The sequence below is a fragment of the Trichosurus vulpecula genome, chromosome 8 (genome assembly GCF_011100635.1).
Source record: "Trichosurus vulpecula isolate mTriVul1 chromosome 8, mTriVul1.pri, whole genome shotgun sequence".
Taxonomy (NCBI): Eukaryota; Metazoa; Chordata; class Mammalia; order Diprotodontia; family Phalangeridae; genus Trichosurus; species Trichosurus vulpecula.
The window spans coordinates 168,514,652-168,534,669 of record NC_050580.1 but is presented as its reverse complement, the minus strand read 5'-3'; positions in this window follow the sequence as shown (position 1 = coordinate 168,534,669).

Genomic DNA, 20,018 nt, shown 5'->3' with positions numbered 1-20,018 from the left:
CTTTGAACTTTGCAAAGTGCTTTCCATGGGTCATCTCACGTATATTTGATGTGAGTTGTCATCCTCCCCAGTTGGGTGGCATGACCCATCACTACTCTTCTTTCATAACAGCTTTCTGCTCATCCTTCCCTGTGTGGTCTCCTGAGACATACTTCCGATGGTCTCTGCCTGCTTTTGGTTGCTACAGCTAATTAGTGCTCCTGCCATTTCCCTGAGAACATTGAGTGCTGGAAGATGTGAGGCACATCTTGCTGACAGGAAACACTTGTATAGTATTGGCTCTGTTTGTCTATTATTTCCTATGAGTGTGATTCTCAGACTGAGCACTGGGAGGGGGGCACGTGTGTGCCATATGCTTCGCATTAAGGACTCTAGGGAAGAGTCCCAGATGGTGGTGGGAGACTCACAGAGTGCAACCGGGCACTCTAGGAAGCAGGGTGGGGTGGGAATTAAAAGTGGCCAGAAGAATCATAAAGTATTAAGGGTTTCAGCTTGGGAGTTTCTGGCTTTTTCTTTTAATGAACATGTGGTTATTGTCTAAGGAAATCTATAAGGCTTCTTTCTTGAAAGGAACTTTAATTAGAACATTGAATTCTAATCCTGGTTCTTGTCACCAACTTCTTATTTTTTCTTGGGCAAATGACTTAACCTCCATAGGCCTCAGTTTACTCATCTGTCAAATGAGGAGGTTGAGCTAGGTACCTGTGAGGTCCCTTCTAGGTCTAAAAGTCTGTTATTCTATAAACCAAATGATAAATTTAAAGCCCTTCCTTTTTTTGGTTCAGATCTGTGAGTTCATTGATCTTCATAGAGGTGGTAGTTGAAAGCTGTGAGGGGAGTGAATGGATGGCCAAGGAGGAGAGAGAGTAGAGAAAGAAAGAGAAGAAATGAAAAGAGGGTTAAGGATAATGCCCTTGGAGCTTCGATTCATAATGTCTTTTACATGCTAGTTTGCTTATACCCACTATGTATCTTTCCATTGCCCTTTGGGTTACTTTCAATTTTATTTCTGTCATTATTTACAACTCTGTAACATCACCAAGAGAATGTTTGTATTAAAGATTATTTAAATTTTTGTTTAAAAAAAAGGACAGAGCCCTTGGTTAGCACCCATGTTTGAGGGTCAAGAAAGAAGATGAGGAGCCTTCAAAGAGGACAGAAAAGAGTAAATAGAAAGGTAAGAATGGGCAACTATGTGGTGCACTGGATAGAGTGCCAGGCCTGAAGTCAGGAAGACTTATCTTCTTGAGCTCAAATATGAACTTAGACACTTACTAGCTGTGTGACCCTGAGCAAGTCACTTAACCCTGCTTGCCTCAGTTTCCTCATCTGTAAAATGAGTTGGAGAAGGAAATGAAACAACTCCAATATATTTGCCAAGAAGACCCCAAATGGGGTCATGAAGAGTTGGACATGACTGAAACAGCTGAACAACAAGAAGAAAGGTCAGAGGAGAACCAGAAGAATGTGTTGTCTTTGAAGGCAATGGAGAAGGGGATTTAGAAGAAGGCGGTAGTCAATAGCATCAGAAGCAGCAGAAAAGTAAAGGAATATGAGGAATGGGGAAAATAAAGCTGTTGGTCTTGGTAATTAGGAAATTACTGGTGGCCCCTGAAACCAGTTTTGGTGAAGTTTGGGGGGTTGCAAGGGTTTGAGAAGACAATGGGTAGTGAGAAGACAGTGGGTAGTGAGAGTGGAACTCTCCATTTTCTCAAGAAATTTAGCAGGGAAAGGGAAGAGATAAATGGGGTGGATGCTGGACGGGATAGAATGATCTTTGTGATACATTTTCCCCTTCTTTTTTAGGATTTGGTTAACCTCAGCCTACTTGTAGGTCTATGAGAAGGATGCAGTGGTTGGAGCATGACTGAAGATGCATGAGACACATGTAGGTAGAGGGACTAGCCTTAGTAATAGAACTGGACACACCTTCTGAGATGATGGGAAGGAGGAGAGAATAGATGAGGATGGTAAGAAGTTATGAGGGATGGAGGAAGAAAGCTAAAAGAACTCAAACCGTAACCTCAAACTTCTCAATGAAGTGGGAGGCTAGGCCATCTGCTGGAAGAGGGGTAGGTGGGGACATGTTTTGAGAAGAAGAGAGGAGGAAATGTTTGGAACAGTTTGCAATGGGGAGCAAGATAGGGAGTCAATAAAGGTGAAATGGAAGAACTGTGGCATTGTAATGAGAATCCAAATAAGATTATATCCCACGAATTTGTTAATTTCCTGACTTCCTCCAGCTCTCGGAGGTCTTCTCCATAAGAATGGAAAAACTGGATAATGGAGTCAACCTAGGGATGAAGATCAGTGAATTGGGATGACAGAAGGTCAAAGGAGCAAACTAAAGTCTGTGGCTGGTGAAAGGTGAAGGACAAGCCTTTACCTAAAGAAATGGATCTCAGATGGAATTTCAGTTCATTGATAGCTTTTTGGTCTTGAGTTAGGACTCATCCAAATTCTTTGTTTAGATGAGGATTTACTCAGACCAGATGCATTTTGGAGAAAACTACCAAGCCTATGAAGAAGTAGAGCATTAACGGTGCACCAATACATATGAAAGTCAACAGTAGTACTTTACCTGTGAGACAAGTCAGCACCCTCTCCTCTCAGGGTCAGAGAGCTATTGAGTTTCTCACTTCGTAGAGCAAGATGGAATCTTCTGGCATATTTTGATGTTTACAGGATTATAGGTTTAGAATTATGAGGGACTCCAGGAGCCATCTGTTATAACCCTTCATCTTACATATGAGTAATTTAAGTCATGTTGAGTAACTTTACCCAAGGTTACACAGTTAGGAAGTATCAGAGGCAGGAACTGAACCCATGTTCCTAGGTTAAGAGTAACAGATTTGGGCATAGTGATAATGGAAGGCTTATGGCCTTCAGGCAAAGGCCAGATCAAGTGGGGAGATTCAAGGAGAGTTCAAGAGTCTATACCCCATCACTCTAACTCCCAAGTTAGTGCTCTTTTTCCTACACTACGTTGTATCCAAAAATGCAAATGCTAGAAGATCCCCCCCATCCCTTGTCTAGTGTTTAGGTCCTGAATCCTTTCCTAAACCCCACTTTACCTTTAGTTCACTAAAGTAAGGAATTGGGAAAGAGTTGCTCAATTAAAAAGATAGAACCACATCAGCAGTAGAAATTTTCTCTAAGTTTGTCCAACATTCTGGAGTCAAATCTTGATGTTTTTTGAATTCCCAGTCCCAAACTGGCCTATACTAGGGATCCCAGGATTTGAGCTAGAGCAAGTTACAGGCCAGGGAGTCCAACTCTATTTTGATAGACGAGGGATTTGAGATTTGCATCTCAATTGTTTCTATGGGAACTATAGCTTCAATTATGATCTCACGTTTATTTCCAATATTTATTACTTATCTCACCTTATCATTGAGGTTTTGGAGCTAATCGACAAAGCTGTTAGGAATAAGGTCATCTCCATTCCCAGGAGATCATCAGTGTGGAATCTTTTCAAGTTTACCAGCAGCTCTTTCTCCACTAAAGTACCTGGCTAGGTTCATTTTCCTATTGCTGTCGTTGACTTTGTTTACACCCAAGCCCTCTGCAAGCCCAACAAAGCTACCCCTCTCTGCTCCTGGAAAGGATTGGAAAGAAGCAAAGCTTACTTTAGTGGGAAAGAGAAGGTCTGTTTGCCAGCAGGCACTGGGAGAAGGGGTGTGTCGGGGACTTACCATTCAGATCTTTGTGGCTTCATTATTGTTTTTGAGATGAATTCCCAGAATATCAGGTGTAACCATATTCAAGTGTAAATGCACAAGTACATTCCAAATTCAAAATAAAATAATATTTGGATATCTACACCTCTGCTGCTCTCTGTTAGTCAAAAGGCATCTCCTCATCTGTAAAACAAGGAAGCTGGGCTGGTTGCATCTCTATATCCTAAGATCCAATGATCCTGGGATTTTAGATTCACAGAGTATTGGAGTGGGAAGGGGCTTTATTTAGTTAGTATTTATAGTAGATAGAGACCTTAGACTTAGCGTCTGGAAGACTCCAGTTCAAATCCCACCTCATAATACATAGTAATAATATGTATTTTATTTTGTGCATTTAAAAACATTATTCTGAGAAGGGCTCCATGACATGAAAAAGATTAACCCCTTATCTAATGGTATCTCCTCATCTTACAGATGAGGAAAACTGAGACCCAGAAAGGTTAAGGAATTTGCCCCAGAGTCATATGGTTGGTTAGTGTCAGACTCCAGGTCTGTTGACCCGGTGACACAGCAGATAGAATGCTGGGCCTGGAGTCAGGAAGGCCTGAGTTCAAATCTCAACTTACTTGCTGTGTGACCCTGGTAAGTCATTTAACCTCTGATAGCCTATGTTTCTTTAACCCTAAAATGTGGATAATAATAGTATCTTACTCTCTGGGTTTTTTGTGAGAGTCAAATGGCATATTTGTAAAGTACACTGCTTGGCAGTTAGTGAGCACTTAACTTCCCCCGCCCCAACCCTTGATTCAATAACATGCTTGCTCTATGACAATGGCATCATCTCTACTAAAAGGGGCTGAAGGAAATAGCTAAAAATTGTCAGTTAATCCATCTTTTGAAATCAAGAGAAAATAATGTTGCCTCTAGGCTTATGGCATTAAAAAAAGTCATATTCATAATGAAAAAGTAGTAATCAATTAGATTGTAGCTCAATCAAAGAAGAAACCTCTTACTACTAGAATTCTCCAACAGTGATCATGAGCCTTCCTTGTTAGTGGCAAATCCAACAAAGACTAGATGTTCTCTCCCTCTTTCAATCCATTCTTCATTCTACTGTCAGGATAATCTTCACACACAGACCTGGCTATGTCACCCCTGTCTTCAAAAATCTGCAAATCCCAGTTGCCTGGTGAACAATGTTCAAGCTCTTTTCCTTGGCATTCAAGGCCCTTACAATTTGGTGCCAGCCTGCCTTTATGACTTTTTCCCCAGCCTACCTTTGACGTACTCTGTGATCAGCCGAACTGAAATAAACATTCCTCTCCCCTCCAATCAGGGCAGTTATGCGGAACAGTGGGTAGATCACTGGGCTTGGAATCAGGAAGACGCATCTTCATGAGTTCAAATCTAGCCTCAGACACTGCCTAGCTCTGTGATGCTGGGCAAGTTACTTAATCCTGTTTGTCTCAGTTTCCTCATCCGTCAAATGAACTGGAGAAGGAAATAGCAAACCATTCCAGTGTCTCTGCCAAGAAAACTCCAAATAGGGGTTGGACATGATTGAAAGGACTCAACAACAACAACCACCACCACCTCCAGCATCTCTACCACCACCCGCAACCAGCAACCACTCCAGACATGGTAGGCTGTTTTCTCATCTCCTTGCTGTTGTCGCTCACACCGTTATCTGTGCTTGGCATATCTTCCCTCCCTTTCTTGCCTGTAGAATTGTTTATCCTTCAAATCCTCACTCATACCACTTTTTCCATGAAGTTTTCCTTAGTAATAACCTCACAAAACTTCATTTTGTAAGCTTCTAATGTACCTACTACATGTTATTTTGTATTATGATCTTTTGTGTATGTACTATATCTTTGACTAGAATGAAAGTTCTATGTCTTATCTATACTTTGTATCTCTGTGGTGCCCAGTATACAGTAGGTGATTCATAAATGCTCGTTCTGTTGAACTGAATGTCAGGGAAAAAAAACAGATGAAGGAATCAACTAGTAAGTCATCCAACTGAATTACATCAAAAATGAGTACTTTTATAAAAATAACAGCAAAAGATCATAGCTCAAGAGCTAGAAAGAACATTCAAGGTTGTTTGGTTCAACTCTCCCATTTTACAGATGAGGAAAATGAGGCCCTGTCCAACCACAGGGGTAGTAAATGCCACCCACAAATTTGAACTGACATATCCGAACTCCAAACTAAGTTTTGTTTCCATCACACCATGCTTTCACATCAGTAACAATATAGGGATTACTCCTTTCTCAAACTGCTTTCTGTTTACTTTCTTTTCTTTTTCTGGCCTGCGTGGTAAATCCTTCAGAGGAATGCAGCTGCCTAAGAACAGAGACTGCTCAATTTTTGTTCTTCACAGAGCAGTGCCCAGAGCAGTGCCTGGCACATAGTAGGTTCCAAAAAAAAATGCTTGTTGAACTGAACTGTATGGAAAAGAAAAGCATCATTTATAAGAACAGAGGTTTTTAGAACAGAAAAGACCACATTCAATTTCCCGATGCACTGAATGAAAGCAGGAGTAAAATGTGGGTGGTAATTATTCAGGATCCTTTCAATGCAGATGATTGTGAGCTGGAGGTTCATAATCGGAGTGATGTAGAATTGTTAAATCAGTTTTCCAAGATTGTCTTTGGAGGTGGCCTGGTTGTCAGTTTCTATCACATGTCTGTCACCAGATGTGATGCTGTTTGGAGGGGTTTTAAAGACTCAATCGTCTTTTCTCCCCCTCATAATTTCAATGTTTGATCCTGGCCACCAGGTGGCGATGGAGAGTCACTTGAAAGTCTACAAGGAATCTGCTTCTTCTAAGAGTGAAAATTATTAGCCTAGACTCCAGCTCTATTTATTTACCCTCTGTTTATTAAAATGAATCAAAACCTGATTAAGTGTAACCATCAAAAAGGATCAATATATATATATATAATTAAAGATCAAAAGAAATACACAGTTGAACTGTGTGCCCTTGGGCAAGCAACGGACTCTCCGGGTTCCAGTTTCCTCAAATGAAGGACCAGAATGACCTCTAAGGTCCCTGCCATCTTCAAGTCTGTGATTATAGGATGCTATGAACGAATATCTTGCTATCTTCCCATTAAATCTGCGTCTAGCCCATTACTACCACTTACTCCTATCCTCGGACTTTGGTAATAAGCTTTTTTCCCCCTTAACTCACCTACAAATTTAGTGGTTATATCATAATAAAAGCTAACATTTACATATGTTATCTCATTTGATTTAATGCTTAAAAAAAAACCCTATGAAAGTAGATACTATTATTCGTCCCATTTTTCAGATGAAGAAACTGAAGCAGAGAAAGATTAAAAACTTGCCTAGGGTCACAAATGTAGCTAGAGTTTGGGGCAGGATTTGGACTTGGGTCTATCTGGTTCCAGGTCCACTACCCTATCCACTATGCCACATTTTCAGCTCCTCAGGGTTCCTAATCTAGGAAAGACCCTATCTCCTGCCTTTTGGGCCCCCTCAAACTACTTGACTCTCATACTCAAACACAGCTTGTGACTTTTCTGATTTATTTCTGGTGATTTTGTGTTTTATTTTCTCTGAAAGAAATGACTCCCAGCTCCCTTATTCCTCCCCCTTAAGTTTTTCTATACAGTAGGGGCCAACTTCATGATTTAAAAGTTGGATTGTTTGTCTCGTATACAAAAGAAAAAGACTTGGAAGTTAAGCAACCTAATTAAATTATTCTAACGTGCAGAGATAAATATTTCAAAAGGCTTCAGCTCCATTCCTAAAAGGTGGAGATGTTTTCCCTAGAGCTGCTCACATCCTGATATCCTGGTTACTGAGTCACCAATAGAGTACAAGCTCTTCGAAGGGAGGGGCTGCTTCCTGTTTTCTTCTTTGTACCTCTAGAACCCCTTACGATGCCTTGCACATTGTAAGCAGTTAAAAAGATGTTTGTTGAACGGAATTGAATTGAACCACTGAAACCTAGAAGTAGCTTTTATTTCTGCTGGTGGACGGAGCTCCACACTCGGAGGAAGGAAGACCACAGTTTTAGATTCCACCTTACTTATTAGCTGCCTGGCCTTTAGCCTTTCTTGAGGCTCAGTTCCTCATCTCTAAGATGGAGATTGTGAGAGGATCATTATTTACCAGAGTTCCCTTTCCCCCTGGTAGTTTTTTCCTCAAAGGAGACAAAGCTGTTTGGGTGGAGAAAGGTCAAGTTGGGCATCCTCTGAAACAGCTTTCTAGTGCCTTCTGGTCATATCGATGTAGCTTCCCAGATGAGGAAGGGTACAAAAAGACTCACCCACATGGAGTCCAGGCCCTCTAGACTTGATGGATGTCCCAAGACCACTAGAATCACCACAGCCTACCTTGCTAACCAGACAAGGTTCTAAATGGGAGCAAGGAGGAACATGTTGCAGTATTCTTGTAGAATATCCTTCCTTTGCGGTGGCTAAGCAAATCTACTTTTAAAAAATGTTGAATGACCTTTGAGTGTCTCACTTCATTCTAATGTGGAACCTAGGTCAACAGGGGATAAGCCTGAGTCAGACACATTCAATACTATGTTGATAATACCATCTACCTTGTAGGATTGTCGTAAGGACCAAATGAGATAATGTGGGAAAAATACTCTTCAAGCCTTAAAGGGTTATATAATTTGGAGCTATTATTACCCTGGAAGCAAAAATAACTGTCCAACCAAAGAAAGCCATGCTTGTTTGATGGTAGATAAAGTGTCCGCAAAAGAATGGTGGAGTTAATGTCAGGACTGAAATAAATATTAAGACCAGCATGGAGGCATGGTGGCTCACTGTGAGCTGTGGACCCTGTGTGGTTGTCATGTAGGAAGCGGGGCCAGTTTTGAATGAGCTGGCTGCTGGTAGGCAAAAAAACTAACTCATACAAAATGGCAGTGCTCCAAATATGGCAGGACTCCAGAACTGTAGCATCAGTGGACACTAAGTCCTATCTATAACTGGAGAGTGTTAGAATTTGGAAAGGAATTTTCTACCACCAGTTCTGTGGTACAAAGCAGGCTATTTATTAGCCATCCCATTGGATCAGAGGTGGAGAATTTTTAGCCCAAGGGGCCAGGGTGAAATTGCTCTGCAAACTGGTTTGCTGCTGAAGCCCAGAGAATACTTTTCACTTTGGTGACTTACTCTGCTTGGCCTATTCAGAGCAGAGCTCCTTTGGTTAATGATTAAAGCTTCAGAAAAGCTATAAGCAATGATTAATCAACCTTTCAATAGGCAATAGATAAATTCATCTTGCCAGATGAAAGCAGGCTGAGAACTCTGACTGAAATTCATTTTAACATCTCCCGAGGCTTTCTTTTTATGTTTTTTTCTCCCTCTGACCCCATGTGTGCCACCACCTTGGCTTACTAGCTCCCTGTGGATGTCATGAATAACCTGTAAAAGGAGGTGATGGAACTAGATGGCCTCTTCAGATCCATTTGAACCCTAAAATCCTATGACCTATCTAGGAGAAAGGGTTCAAAGTTTCAGAGACAGAAATTTGGGGTCAATGTGAGGAGCAGGTTCATAGCAATTAAAGGTATCCAAGAGTGGAATGGGTTGCCTTGTGAGGTAGTGAACCCCCCACCCCAATTGAGACAGCCTAAATAATCATCTGTTGGGGATATTGTAAATGGCATTTCTGTTCTGGGTAGGGATTAAAGCAAATGATCTCGGAGGTGCATTCCAACTTAAAGAGTCTGGGTTTCTTCCTCTCTCTCCCTTTCTCCTTCTGCCTTCCTCCCTTCACTTTGTTTTTTTTTTCTTTCTTTTGTTTTTCCTTCCCCTGTATTCACCTCCAATTGATTTCTGTTCAAGGGTTTAGTTGGCAAGTTCTTTCTGCTCTTGCTCAAATTGTCCTGTCCACTGGATTGGCCTAATATTTTTATAGATGACCCATAGGGCTTAATCAAATTCCTTAAGCCGATCCAAACACACTTTCAGGGCAACTTTATTCCAATTGACCAAGGAATTTTCCTCACTTGTTCTAAAGCCTATGATTGATTCTAGAGAGAAAAGCTCCCACCTAGTTAAGGTAAAAGAGCTCATTTGATGCTTACTTTAAATAGAGTGGGGTTACTTAACTGATTTATTTATTCAGTCCCCACCCTTAATCTTCCTTTCCCCTTTCCATCCTGTTCAATTTCTTGCCCTTCTTCCTCCCTTATCCTTATGTAAGAAATGGAAGCAGTTTTATTTCCACAGAGTTGAAAGTATCCCGCCCCGCCCCCCCCCCCCCCCCCCCAGCTTTAGCAGAATGTAAGTCAGGTGACTGATTAGAACTAGTTCTAATCAGAGCTGTGATCTAGCAGAGACTGGGATTCTGGCCGGGTGAAAGGTTAGAGGCTTGTATCCATGCTTAAAGGAGCCATTTGAGGAGGGCATGACTTAGACAGTCACGGGCTTGCATCTGGCCAATGAAGAGCCTGGCAGGAGATTCGAGATGGGAGTCAATAAAAGGAACTGGCATCCATCTGAGTCCTTGTACTCCCCTTACTCTGTTCAGGGATGTACCCGTTTACTCAGACTGAATAAATGTAAAATATAATTAAAATGCTCCTGACTTCCCAACGAGTATTGTTTATTCCTCGACAATGTGAGTATATTTATAACACAATCCCTTTCCAACTTCTTCCTTCCCTCTCTCCCTTCTTTCCTTCCTTCCTTCCTTCCTTCCAACTTAATATCAACAAAAATGAATATTTCAATATACAAAATGTGAATTTCTGTTAGGTACAGTTAAAAAACAAAACAAAACATTTAACATGGTAACAAAACTGCCTGAATGTCTGTTTCTCCTTCTGAATTTCCTTCTGCCCTCTTCTGAGCATTTTTATGTTTCCTTGACACTCTTCTTTCTTTCCTTCCTTTCTTTTTTACATCTCAACCACTACCCCACCAACTTCATTACCCTATTCACCTGTCACCAAATAGTTCTCTCTCACAACAAATAAGTATAGTCAAGCAAAACAAATCAATATAATTGCTGTATCTGCAAATGTATCTCATTCTGCATCTTTTGTTTTTTAAAAATTGCATTTTTATAGAAAGAGTTATCAATGTGTTTTGTTTTTATATTACAAACACTTATAGGTTATCCCTGCTTCTTGAGAGGCCCAGCACCGCAATAAAGCAATTAAGTAAAAGTACAAGCAAATATTCCATATCCATAGTACCTTTCCATGTCTTTATTTGAAAAATATTAACAGATATCTATTTTCTCTCTCTTTGAACCCCCCAAAACAAACTTCTCATAACAAATATGCATAGTCAAGCAAAACAATTTCCCTGACTCACTCATACTGTCTGTCTGTCTGTCTCTCTCTGTCTCTATCTCTCTTTCTCTCTTTGTATCTGTCTTTCTCTTAAGCTCTTATAGTCCACATAATTCCATAGCATAGCTACACTCAGACAGGCAGCATTCAGAAAGTCAGCAGAAAACCTTAGGTCAGGATTTGTTCTTTTGACATTCTTCTGCTGCTGCTCAAAGTCCTTGGTCCTAGCCAATTACTTTCCTTGGGGTTTCTAGGAGAAAGAGTTCAAAGTTTCAGAGACAGAAATTTGGGGTCAATGTGAGGAGCAGGTTCATAGCAATTAGAGGTATCCAAGAGTGGAATGGGTTGCCTTGTGAGGTAGTAAACCCCCCACCCCAATCTCAGAGAACTGAGACAGGCTAAATAATCATCTGTTGAGGATATTGTAAATGGCATTTCTGTCAAAATCTTTAATTGTCAGTCTAACTCCTCACAAGACATTTTGAGAATTCCAACCAACAACTCTGCAAATTAGCTGTTTAGGGTTGGACTGATATGGTTCTCCTCAGCTACAATAATTTTACCAGTTGCCATGAACATCAACTTGGTATAAAAACAAAAAAGTCCTAGTAGGAAAAGCCAACAAGTCTGCACCAAGGCCAGTTCTCCGCTTTTTCTCTTGCTTCACCAACAGCTTCTACGTAGTCTGTACAAAGGCAGTTCTTGCTCCTGCCTCAAGGCTCCACATACAATACAGGACATCCACCCCTCCAGCACTATCCGGAGCCAGGCTAATCTACTCAAACTCTGGCCATCCCCACCTACCACAAGCCTCTGCTTGTTTTCCTCCCACAGCTGCTGCTCTGGCCATTCTCCTCTGGAGTGCTAGTGGGATAGGGAGGGTGAAGGAGAGGTTATCTCCCAGGGACCCTGCCCTGGGCACCCAGGGAACCACTCCCATCACTGTTACTTGCCTGTTCTCTTTCAGGCCTCCACTGCTTCTGGGGCTCCACAGAACCATAGCCATCACAAGTATAAAGAGCAACCCAATAACGGAAACATTCTCCATTCTCCATACTCCAAAACTCTATACTTTCCTTTTAATCTGCAGATCCTGCTGACTGTGCCATTTTGTAACAATAATGTTGCTAGCATCTACTGTGGGGGTGTAAGGCCAACATACCAGGACACAGAAGGGCTGCCAGCACAGGTTCTTTAGTCTGCTTTTCTAAGGAAAGCAACTAAGGGGTTAACAGTCTCAGTTTAATTAAACATACATATATCATTCACCTAGTTCAGGGAGAAAAGACCAGCCCCCTGAACTTCAGGGCAAATACAAGCAGGAATTATAAACAGAGACAATATAAACAGGGCAAACAACACAATTCAACAGACAGGTTTTGTCTGATGGATACATCACGTATATAGTTACCAAAAAGAGAAGCACCAACATCTGGGTTTTCCAGTGGTGGGGAGGGGCTCTTACCAATAGCTGCCCAGAGTCTCATCTAGTCAAATCACATGACACTCTTCCAGTGAGTGAGAGCCCCAAACAAACAGCTTCTTAGGGCCCGAAGGCTTCACACCAAATCAGCAAAAGGGTGTGGGCATGGGGCTTAGCACTTAGCAGACTTAATCAAAGGCACTTGATTACTTTAGCATTCTAAAAGAGAAAACAGTAAAAAAGTCCCACCCTGCTTAACTTTACATTCAGTGGGGAGAAGGCTCAAAGCCTTTCCCTTTAAAGCATAGTCTCTCATTGAATAGGAGTCAAACCAAGATGGAGCTGCTGAAGAGAAAAATGGTGGAGGCTCTAGTCTCTGGTGGAGACTAACATCTTTTGAAGGAGACCTCAGTTCTGCTTCTCTAAGTGTAGCCAATCAAAGAGGCTGTTGTCCCCCATGTGGTAGCAGATCAGAACTAGTTATAGAATGCCTATGAATTCTCCAGATTCTCTTCAAAACACATCATCAAAGCTCCTCTGGAGACAGGCTCTGCAGTCTCTTCCATGTGAGAAGATACCATCAGAGGTACTATACACATGAACCAGTCTGCCTTATCCTTTTTAAAAAGGTATATTTCTTCTTGCTTTTAGGTAATAGGTATGGGAGTCCTGATGAGACACAACCATTTAACCCATTTGATTATAAGCTTCTTGAGGGCAAGGACTGTCTTTTACCTTTTTTTTTTGTATCTCTAGAACTTAGCATAGAGATTGACACATATTAGGTCAAGGGTAGGGAACCTGAGGCCTGGAGGCCACATGTGGCCTTCTAGGTCCTTGGGTGCAGCCTTTTGACTGAGTCCAAGTTTTACAGAACATATTCTTTTATTAAGGGGATTTGTTCTGTGAAGTTTGGATTCAGTTAAAAGACCACACTTGAGGACTTAGAAGACCACATGTGGCCTTGAGGCCACAGATTCCCTACCCCTGAACTTTATACTTTTCTACCTCTCCTCCTCTTCTTAGAATCCCTTCTTCCAACCCACTGCTTAGGTGATAACTTCTATATGAAGGCTGTCCCGATTCCCCTAGATGTGTTCTCCCCCTATATTTTCAAATTATATTTTATATCCATTTCTTTATATGCATAGTGTCTCTCCCTTCTCCCTACCTCTACCCACATGTAAGAGCTTTGGGGTCAGAGACTTTTGTTTTTGCATCTGTACTCCCAACACCAAGCATATGCCTGGCAATACTGTGATAGATACTTAAGAATTATTTGCTGATTGGTTGGAGTCCTAGTCTTCCTATTTCACCAATGAGGAAACTGAAGCCCTGGAAAGGTAAGCAACTTGCCCAAGGTTACACAGAGCTAAATAGCAAGGTTACTCAGACACAGCGTCTCCACTTCCAGATTCAATTCTCTTTCTATTACCTTCCACTACCGGCTCCCCTCTCTTAAATACATAGGGATGTGCTGGAGCCAGCTCAAACTGGCTTATTAGAGTTAATAGGCCAGAAAACAGGCAAAAGCTACAAATAGGAGAAGCTACAAAACAGAATTTTACTCATTGTTTTATTTATTTTCTCTAAGCAATAGAGAAAATGTTAATAACGAATATTAAACTCATAAGTGTGTCATGCATATATTCCTTTTCCTTTTCCTTTCACCAACTATTAAAATTTATCAGTGCATACACCATTCATGATGTCTGGCTTTGAGAACAAATCTAGCAGCTAGAGACATAAGGAGGTAAAGTAAAGGGAATTAAAATAATCTAAAAGCTTCCAGATTTTCATATCAGAGGAAGTCCTAGAAACTGACAGTGGTGAAGAAAATCCACAACTGCTGCCACACAAATAAATGCTACATTAAGATGTTTTAGTATTGGGGCAGCTGAATGGCCTAGTGGATACAGCACAGAGCTTAGAATCCTCTTCCTGAGTTCAAATCCAGCCTCAGACACTTATCAGTGACCCTGGACAAGTCACTTAACTCTGTTTGCCTCCCTCAGTTTCCTCATCTGTAAAATGAACTGGAGAAGGAAATGGCAAACCATTCTAGTATTTTTGGCAAGAAAACCCCAAATAGGGTCATGAAAAGTCAGACACAACTGAAAAATGACTAAATAACAAAGATGACTCCAGTGACCTGAGCCTTTCTTCACTGACAGGGTTCTTTATCTGTTTTGCTTCATGGACTCCTTTGGCAGCCTTGTGAAGCCTGTGGTCTCCTTCTCAGAAGAATGTTTTAAAATGCATAAAATAAAATTCATGTGCTTACAAAGGACACCAATTGTATTTGTTACGGGGAGGCCTAGAGCTAGCCACCTGTTAGTTCAGTTAGTTCACCTGGTCATCAGGAAAGCGTATGGTGACTTATGTGGTCTTCAAACATCGAACTAAGTCAGAGGGGCCCCATTTCCATGTGGGGGGGACTTGTGATGCCCTTAAGTGACCAAGAAGCTCTGTCAAGAGAGTAGGAGGGGATAAATTAATTATCAGGGACTTTTTGGTTACATGTTAGGGAAAACTAATCCCTGCTATTGGGAAATGAGGGGAACATGGACCCTATCACAATATTGAAGTATAGTTATCTAATATATATATATATATATATATATACATATACATATACATATACATATACATATAAATTCATGGGTCCCAGGTTCAGTATTCCTGCTCATTGGTCTTATCACCATTAGCAGAAGGGGTTATAAAAACAACCACCCAGGAGAGAGTGGCTGGAGGCCTAAACTAATCAAGGATTCCATCTGTCAGAAATGTGTTCTGTTTGATGTCAAGACATCCAGAGATTGTTGAAATGAATTGCTTTATCTGGGAAATGTTTACAGTCATGTTAGAACATATTAACTATAACAATTAGACAATATCAAAGCATGCCCTGAAGTGTGACACAGCATCCCCAAAATAAGAATATAGAATGTAACTTCAATTAAAATGGAAAACTTTCTTTTTACATGGGATGGAATATGGTGTGTGTGTGTGTGTGTGTGTGTGTGTGTGTGTGTGTATGAGAGAGAGAGAGAGAAAGTGAGAGAGAGAGAAGAGAGGGGGGGGATGGGGAGGGATGAAGGGAGGAGAGGAAACAACAAGCATACCTGTGTGATTATGTGTTGCATGTGAGATGAATAATAAATTGCTGTTGATGAACATTCAGCCTGACATCAGGGACTTCGCTGCTGTGCTCAGTGCACAATGAAGTAATCGGGACTTAGTAAAAAGAATGCTGGTTTGGACTCAGACGTTTGATTTGGAACCTCACATTTGCCACTTACTCTCTGTGTGATCTTGGCCTTGGCCCAAGTCACTGAACCCTCATGGGCCTCAGTTTCTTCATCTGTAAAGAGAGTTGGATTAGATCTCTTCTAGCTCCTTCCAGCTTCTCACCTGTGATCCTATGATCCGAGTGTGTTCTGCTAAATGCAGGGCTAATTTTGGTCACTGATTTGCCTCCTTGTCACTTGATTCCATGTTTCCAGAATGGTAATAGAGGAAAGCGCGCTGAACTTGGAGTCAGGAAGACTTGGGTTCCAATCCCACTTCAGCCATTTCCTAGTTCTATGAGCTTGGGGGAATCACTTAAACTTTCTGTGCCTCAGTTTCCATATCTGTAAGACTGGGGGAGGTTGGACTCAATGACCTCCAAGATCTCTTCCGCCTATAGCTCTGTAATACCGTAGTTTTAGATTTCATCCTTTTTCTTATCTTTGACATTTGACCCTGTTGACCAAAATATTCCTTCCTGAACTTTTCACCTCGTTTGACTCTTGTCAAACTATCCAGGCCTCAGTTTCCTCATCTGTAAGATGAGAGGGCGGGACTAAGTGGACTTTGAGGTTCCTTCTGGCTCTGTGATTCAGACAAGAAACTCTGTGGTCAAAGGATCATGGTTCTAGAGCAAGAAGGGAAATCGGAGGCATCCTGCTGAATCCTCTCATTTTCCAGATAATGAAATGCAGGCCTAGATAAACTGACCGGAGTCTGAGGAGGCAGTGTGTACAGTGCTAAGTGTATGGCCCTGAAGGCAGAAGACCTGGGTTCCAATTCTGCCTCTGACAATGTGACCTTGGGGAAGGGATTTCGCCTCTCTGGGTCTCAGGATACTTATCTAGAAAATGAGAGGGCTAAAGTTCCTGAGGTTTCTTTCATTTCTAGATATATAATTCTGAGTTCTAGAGAGGTTGGTAGGAATCAAATGAGGAGAGTTTTGAAAAGCACCTAGGTGGTGAAGAAGATAGAGCTCTAGGCTTGGAATCAGGAAGATCTGAGTTCAAATCTGGGCTTAGACACTTAACAGCTGTGTGACCCTGGGCAAGTCACTTAATTCGTATTTGCTTCAGTTCCTCGCGAGTAAAATGGGGACATATCAGAGAAGAAAATAGCAAAAGCACTCAGGTATCCTTGCCAAGAAAACCCCATGGACAAATCCATAGGGTCACAAAGAATCAGATATAACTGAAGAACAACAACAACATGTGGTAAATAGGGTCAAATGCCGTAGAGAGAACAATCATCAGCCCATAAAAGTCAGGTGACTTGCCCAAGGTCGTACATGCTGTGAGCACCGGAAATAGGATTTGATCTGACAGCCTCTGGTTCCTGGGTCAGTGGTCTTACCATTGTTCTATCTCATGATTTTCTCTTCTATATTCTGTTACTTCACTACAGTCCTTTCTGAGTCATCCCCTCCAAGATTCAATCATGCTTGGCCCCTGTTTCCTTCTTCATACTACTTCTAGAACAGGGATTCTTAACTTTTTTTTTTTGGTCATGGACTCCTTTGGCAGGCTGGTCAAGTCTTTGGGACCTCTTCTCAGAATGATGGCTTTAAATGCATAAAACAAAATATGTAAGATTGCAAAGGAAACTGATTCTTTTGAAATATAATTATCAAAACATTAAAAACCCAAGACAAATCCATGGACTCCAGTTTAAGAACTTCTGCCCCAGAAGTTAACTTTTAAGACACTTAGATTTGGGGGGAAGTGTTTCATTAGAATTTCCTTTAAAATCCTTTAGGATTTTTACAGTTTATTTTGAGGAAGTTGATAAAAATGTTCAGGGAGGCAATTTACATTTCTAATGCCAGTCCACATAGGCTTTTGTTAATTAGACCGAAATTTGGTAATTAATCATATGCATATCATTTACTTGGGTTTATTCTGTTTAGTAAAGCTGTTTTCAATTATAGATATTTCTAAAGAAAATGAGTATCTGGCATTGTTGACATTCTAAGATCCACAGAGGTTTTTATGGAAATTATACAAGTAGAAAGATGAATTTTCAGAAAATATTCTTGGCAGTCCCTTTAGAAAATAGTAAATGCATACTGATCATGTCTAGCATCAACATATTTGCAAACCAATGATTCTATTTTGTATTTCTATTATAACACCTTTCTTTCAAAGACTTCATATAACTTGTCCTCATACTATCCCTATAACCCAGTAGATAGTAGGCTCATAGACTTAGAGGACTCTAAATCTAGAGACAATCTAGTAACATCCTTTCCTTTTAAAGATGAAGAAACAAGTCCCAATGATTCTATTTTGTATTTCTATTTTAAAACCTTTCTTTCAAAGACTTCATATAACTTGTCCTCATACTATCCCTACAACCAGGTACATTGTAGGCTCATAGATTTAGAGGACCCTAAATCCAGAGACAATCTAGTAACAGCCTTTCCTTTTAAAGATGAAGAAACAAGGTTCAAAGAGATTAAATTATTTGCCAGAAGTCAGACAAGTACTAAGTGGCAGAGCTGTGGGGATAATTTTGAGTGATGGGGAAATCAGAACAGAGAAATACGTTACAGGTAGTACGGTGTATGGAAGGAGCACCGGATTTAGAGGAAGAGAGAAGATCTGGGTTCAAATTTTGGCTGGGCTACTTGGTATCTGGGTGACCTTAGACAAACCACTGAGTCTCCCTTTGGGCCTCAGTTCTCTCATTTATAAAATGATGTTGGATGGTATAATCTCCAAGAGAACAGAGGCTCTAGAGGACTTTGTGGAGGAACCTCCAGAAGGAGTGAAGAAGAGATTTCTCTCTTCTACGGTGGCCCATGTGCCATGATGCCAAGAAGGAGATTCACCAGATCAAGAGTTTCTTGGTTTGAGAGAGTTTGGGGGGAAATCCAAAATCCAGCAGAGAAACATTCTCTGAATAAATACAGTTACAGAAAGGCAGCCATCATTGCTGTTGTTTGTCCTCCATTTTGGAAGAAGACCAATAACATCACAGGGTGATGACTTGTGTGTGAATTGGATTTAAGTGAGGCAGAGTCGCACAAATTCATCAGCCTCACACTCTCTTCCTGAGTCATCAAAGTCCAGTGGGAAAACAAAAGTGAAGGTGATTGGCAATGGCTGTGGATGACCTTGGCATGTTTGCTGTCCGACCAAGCTCTAAGTGCTCCACAGAATCTGCTTTAACCTCATTTGGAACAAATTGTTCTCATCCACCCATTCTGGTGGAAGAAGTCTTCACATGCTTGGGGTAGTCATTCCCCTAACTCATCAATGGGTTTGAGGCCTATCAGTAACTCTCAATCTGGTTTAGCCCATCTGCTGAGAACATTTACCTGGGTGTGGCTGTTGCTCATGCTACAGTTTCTAGGAGCCACAGGTGAGAGCTGGGTGAATCAGGAGGACACCAGAGGTAGATGAGCAGTCCTAAAAGGGGCTTGGCAAGCTCCTACACCAGAGGTTCTAGTACTCCCTGAACACCCCATACACCCCAGAAATGTAGTCCCTCAAAAGGTAAAGCAACTTCAAGGAACAGCATCAGCAGCAGAGAAGAAAGATGACTACAGACTAAAGAGAGAACTCAGTCTTGGAAATTCAGTTGAGCAACACAGCCAGGAGAGATATTTTGCCTAGGAAGGTACTTTGTAAGGACTCCATGGGAGGTAAAGAACTTCTAAGCCCTATAGGTATGGAGTTGTGAATTGCCTTGGCCACCATGTCTATTTTTCCTATGGGCATTTTTCTGGAATGAGCCTGATTCAGGTCAGTCCCTTGGTAGTCTATGTTTTATAGTGGAACTCAGATGACTCTGATCTTTCATCAGTCAACAAGAGATTTACTTAGCCCTAAAAGAAGAAAGCAATTCAATAACACTATGCATTGAGGATACCTTGCATTGAGTCAGATGTTGAAGCTCCCTTGAATGAGTTGCCTATCATAGCCTGCCAACCAGGAATCATACCACACCTAGAACACTTGGGGCTGTTTGGCACTCAGGTGACCAGGAAATGCTGTCAGTAGCCTGAGCCATTACTTTCCTGAGCCAACCAGATCTTATGGATAGTTTCAATTCCTTTTAAGGAAAAAAAAACCCCACCTAGCCTTACTTGCATGATGGAAGGGGGAGGGGTTAGAATATTGTTCCTATCACATTCCACCCATTATTGGTGAGGTCCTTAAGGTCTTCTAGAGCACCTTCTACCACTTAAGTGACTTTAGGGCTAATACTGGTCAACTCTGACTTTAGGGACTCAAAAAGCCAGGTATAGGCAGCACTAAAGGAGGAAAACAAAAACAAATATATATACACACACACATACATACATACATATATATATATACAT